Genomic DNA, 6,000 nt, shown 5'->3' on the forward strand with positions numbered 1-6,000 from the left:
CTGTCAATATCTAACATTGCTTTTTTTTTTCTTTATCACACAAATCTATTCTTGTGTGTGGAAAACTTGACTTTAATGATACACATTATTAGCAGCAAAGACAGCATTTTAAAAGTACTATCATCCTCCTATTCCACCATCAGGGATTAAAAATCCAGCTGAGAATTTAGCAATCCCATGAGAATTTAAACCATAAGCCATTATACTCCTAAATACTTGAGTCTTTACTCCTCTTGTAATATTAACAAATCTTGGTCATGATGTGCTGAGAATTTACTACAGGGTGTTTTGTTTTGTTTTGTTTTGTTTTTGGTAGGTTTTGGGGGTTTTTTTGGTGTGCTTTGAACAACTCTTTGAACTCACTTAAAATAAATATAGATGCAGGAATCATTCATTTAAGAAGAGCTGTCACCATGAAATTTTACTTAAATACCTGCTGTTAGATATCTGCTATTAACTGTTATTAGCAGTTACTCAGAATTCTGAAATTCTATTTTGAATTTAAGAACTCAGTATATTGAAATGAAATTTTCAAAAATTTCAAAATATTCAGGAAATTCAAAATTCAGAGTATTGAAATGCTTTCTGAGATACCAGTCTGTTTTAACTACTTCAGTAACAACCTGCAAAGTTAAATCAGAAACTTGATAGTCAGTAATTTCCATTGCTTGTGTTGAGTGTACTCAACAGATTCTTCAAAGAGAGCACATTGCAAAAGAATAAGTGAAAAGATTAATTTTCTGGCCATAAGAGATAGATCTGATTTTCATTATCAATGTACTGCATCAGAGGAAAATGAAAATAAAATGTAGCCAGGGTTCTGAATGCAGGTTAATACTTGAGTGTAACAGACTCATTGTAATGTAAAATGTATTAAGACTGGTGAGCAACTGTCATGGTTATCCATGTGTTAGGAACAGTGAGAAATTATTAACCAAGATGGCAAATACATAATGAATCTGACAAATGAAAGATTTTCTTCCACTTCTCAAACTGTTAAAACAGTATAAAATATTCTGGATCAAGAGATTAATAGGAAATTAATTCAACATCGCATCCAAATTATTTCTTTCCCTCATAAGTCATAAGAATGACAAAAAAATGTACATATGTGATTTTACATATGTTTTCTGTTTTAAAAATACTCTTTACAAAAATAGCTTCAGAGAGCTATACTGTTGTTCACCTGAAGCATTGCTGAATTTAGAAGTTAGGATGTCACAGACTCTTTACACTCTTAACTACAGCAGACTAAAACCCATACTATGAAATAAGAGAGGAAAGGTGCAATTCAATACACTAACCATGTCATTTTTTTCTCCTCACACAATGAGTGACTTGGAAAACAGAAACCATGTTATCCAGACTGCCTGACAGTTATTGTGGTCACCAAGGGCAGCTATCAAAACCATACAGTTAGCATTGTCAGAGTGATAAGGATTCAAAATTTCTGCAAAAGTCTACTGAGATTACTAAAAATGTTTGCATTCTTTACAAGCAATTTAAATAGCAGAAAAGTAAAAGATGTTTCCCAATTCCTCAGCCTTCAAACATGCACCAGTATCCACTCAAGAAAGTTCATAATTTTATTACAGAAATAAGCCAAACAGGGTTAAATTTTTCTTAGAAAATGTTGAACAATACAGTGTTATTGCTTCCCTTACAAACTCTTTGATGAAAGCTACAGGTCAGAGCCCTTTACCAAGCAGTGGCACAGTTCAAACCTTTCCTCACCTCAAAAGCTTTTGTTCTACAATTCATCCCTTTCTGGTTTATAGAATGCTGAATAATGTTGGAGCATTCCTGAACAGTACAGGACAAGGCAGAGAAACTTCTTCTGAAGTCTTAGCATGAGTTTCTTGATTATTTTTGAGTTTAGACTCAACATATTGAGATACAGAGTGTATGCTGACAACAGGGCTCTCAGCACCTAACCTAAATAACATGCAAAAAGCAAGCACACATTTATGAGTAAGAGGCTATTGAGGAAGGCAGGTTTGGAAGACTTTGAATGGAGATATTCATCAGGCTGATGATGAAATCTCAATACTTCCTCTATAAAACTGAAAATACTGAATCAGAAGCTTCTCAGACTATAAGCAATTTTATTCTTTTAATTAAGAGTACACTGGAGCCAAGTAAAATACAAGAAAACAAAACAAAAAACAATGACCCAAACAAACAAACATAAAACAACAACAAAACCCAAACCCCCCAAATTCTGAAAACGGAAGACCTTATCGGGGCATGTTAACAACCAAGAACATATTTCTGTGAGTGGCAGTATTTTACCAGTCCAGATTACAGATGGTTTCACTAGGCTTTTTTTATTATTTATTATAATGTAGAACAGAACACTGCTTTCCAATACCTCACTGCTTGTCCTTCACTCCCATGTTTCTTGACTGTTTTAGAGACTGTTAAAATATTTGTAGAATATATATGTTCAGCACTTCAGTACAAGTAATATATAAAACAAAGCTGGAATGGAAGTTCCCTGATCTTCTAGCCATATTTAGTAGAGCCAAGAACCAAACTATTTTTGCAACATAGTAATGTTGCATGGCGGATAACACCTCAAAAATCAGCTTAGCTTTCTTCCAGCTTCAAACAGAGATCAAACCAAGGAGATGACTCATTAAAGGAGATTATCTTCTTCAGTCTAATGAAGAGGAAAGCAGCAAATGCTTCCCTCTGAATTCTGGTGATAACAATTTCAAAGCCTTTCATTTCAGAGAAGTAATCAACTGCAGTTATAAATCATAAGCTACCAGAAACATTATTCAAGTTTCTGGCATACTCATATTCACAAAAGAAAACTAATGTGAGTAAAGAGGAATATTAGTATTTTGTAACAATTTTAGCAACTACTTATACTGTGTGTGTTTAAAATTGCCATGCCACTTTGATTGATTGACGGTCAAAACTGATGTATTTGAAAAATAAAATATGATGGATGGAATAGTGAGCAATGTATGAGCTAAAGATTCTTCAATACAGAGATTTTCCCATATATCTGTATATATCTATACCTATATCTATATTTATATCTATATCTATCTCAGAGCCAAGTAAAAACTCCAGAGTCACGGTGACTAGTTGTGGCAGATGTACACATTCTTGTGAACACATGGAAATCAGTTTAGTTTGAAGTGCTGTTCATCTACTCTTGGTTTGCTGCCAGAATTGCATAGGATAACTCTAGAAATGCTGGGACACTTCAAAGCTCCTGTGGGTTTTCACTTGTGTTTGGAGAGAGTATTAACTAACTTCTGCTCTGAAAATGAAAGGGCACACAGAAGTTTCACAGAGAATCACTTTATTCTGCCCTAATGAAAACAACTAAAGACTAGGTTAATAGACAAAGTTAGCAAATGAAATTAACTGATGCCAAAGCAGCTGTGATCTTTTTAATAAAGTTGGAGTTTTTACCATTGAGAATAGGTTTTGATTTCCTGCACTCTACTGACAGTGTTGAAAACCCCAATACTACGTAATCGCTGTCACAGTCACTTGTCTGATTTGGCCCATCCTTTAGGGAAATCCACATGAGTTTCAAGTACATCCAAGGTTTTCCACCATCCATCTAGGACATGCTTCAACTACATCAAACATTTATGCCACATCCAAGTCTTCTTATACATTAGCTATGCAAAACAGCAGAACTACGTGGAACAAAAAGTCTCCAAAGAATAGCACCCTGAACAATCTGTGATACATTCGCTAGTCATTTTTACCTGACATGAACATCATAAACATTTTTTATCATATTTTTCTTTTCAAAATATCACATTCTGTCTGTGTACTTACAGAAGAGACTGCATTTAGCTAATTAACACAGTCTCAAAGGCAGGAAGTTTAATGCATAACTCAGAATAGTTGTTCATTAATTAAACAATGCCTCCTAAGCATACTGAATTCCTAGTTTTAGCCTCCTAAGGATAGACCTGCTGGAAAAAGACTGTAAATCACAAAGATGCTGTAAGGCAGCACATTACAACTCTTAGACATCATTCTTTTACTCTGTGGGATTAATAATAATGCAATCCTTCTTTATTGCACAGTTCATAGGATTTACTGACTGTGGAAGACCTCAAGACATAAAACTAAGGAAGCCACTCAAAAAACCACCTGCATATTGATAAAGTTTTATTTTTAATATTATGAATACTCATTCAATTTGAAGAAAGCAGTCTAATTTAACTGATGTATTCAGAGTTGCTTGGAGCAGTTCAAAACCTGTTTAGAATATATTCAGTAGACCAAATTCTAATTATTAGATGTAGTTCTCTAAAAGGTAGAGATCAAATTACTTAGAAAGAAATGCAAACAGCAAGGTTTTGGTTAAAATTAGGCCACCTAAATCTCTATAGTCTGGCACTTCACTCAAATTCTGATTCATTCATCAGAATTTGATATTTACTATTGTCCTAGGTAACCTCAAATCTTACTGTATTCCATGTATAACTGTGCCCAAAATTGTCACTACCTGTTTAAGAGCCTGTAGCTGAGAAACAGAATAGAGGAGCAGGGGGTGCCCTGGGCTTTTTAAGCTTGGAGGAGCACTCAGGGACACCTCTCTCTCCTCTTGGATTGCCTCTTGGCTGTGTCTTGTATCTTTCTTACTTCTTGCCTCTTGGTTTTTGCTGTAGAGCAGAGGCAGCACAGGTGGAAGGCCCCATTTTGAGTTCTCTTTTTTTTCCTAAAAGCTGTCCACTGTCTTTTCTGCTAATTTAGCTTAAAGAAGTAAAAGTCTTTCTAGTCAGCTGTTATTTTTTTACTTATATCTACTTGCATTCATTTCTCCCTATTGGTGGAAAGGGACTGGTTAAAACTATAAGGGGACACAACTCATTTTAGAATGTCCACCTCTTAAAATTGTCCTAAAAAAATGACAAATTTGTTGCCCAGCTAAAGGGACATAAGAAAGGAAGTGTAAAAATAACAATTTTATCCAAAATATTTGTACATTGTGTACAGATCTCACTGGTCAGTCTGATCATGAGGATGCAGCACTGCTGAATCTTGTATACTATATGTTGGACAATTTGCCCACAAGATGAATCTTTTCTGGATCAGGGGCACAAGTCTAGATTGCTTTGTTGATATACTCTGTGGTACCAGCTTACAACAAAACAACATCAGAGACAATGAATATTATTTGGGATGTGTATTCATTGCTGTTTGCCTGTCCTGATCTCAGCTGCTACTTCCAGGGGTTTAGCAAAAATTTCACTCAGTCTCTTGGTGGATCAGTAGGGAATGATCTTTCCCAGCTATTCACCTCCTTCTCCCCTTTAGGTCTGACACATTATCTTTTGAAAGTGTTCCTTCCCTGTAAATATTGAAGACACCATTTTTTTTTTTTTTTGATAATTCTGCTATGTCTCCTCTGTACAGCCTGCAACACATTCAGAATTAGGGCTGAGATTTCCAGAAAGGTTGCCCAGAGATCTGCCCCAGTGGTGGGAAATTCCTGAGTGCATGAGATGTGGGTTCATACTCTGCCTGTTTGGAGAAGCAGAATTCCTGTATGGAGATAACACTCTCACAGACATGCCTGAGCCTCCTGCTGGGACAGAGAGAAATCATAAAAGCACAGCCTGGAGATCATCTGTGCATGTGGGAAGTCGTTTGTTATATTGGACTGGCAGTGGGCCTCCCCTCCCTGCTGCCCTCCGGGTTTAGCTAAGCCTGATGGAGCCACGTGTCTCTGCCACCTGACATTGTTAGAGAGGGAATGAAATAAATCTGCATTTCAACTGGGCGTTGTTAGAGCCGTAATTAAATAAATCTACTCTTTGCATTTCAGCTGAGGCTGGGTCGTTGCCCTGGTTACCTGTATGTGTTGATTCACAAAAGAGGCAAAATCCCCACTGTCACAATGACATTGAGATGTCTGGGTTTTATCTGATTTATCTCCAGTTCTTCTCACAATGTTTATCACAAGACAGTGACACCCTTGGAAACTTTTTCTTCTCTTTTAAAATCAAGTCATGT

The sequence above is a fragment of the Pyrgilauda ruficollis genome, unplaced genomic scaffold (genome assembly GCF_017590135.1).
Source record: "Pyrgilauda ruficollis isolate IOZ18807 unplaced genomic scaffold, ASM1759013v1 scaffold163, whole genome shotgun sequence".
Lineage (NCBI taxonomy): Eukaryota > Metazoa > Chordata > Aves > Passeriformes > Passeridae > Pyrgilauda > Pyrgilauda ruficollis.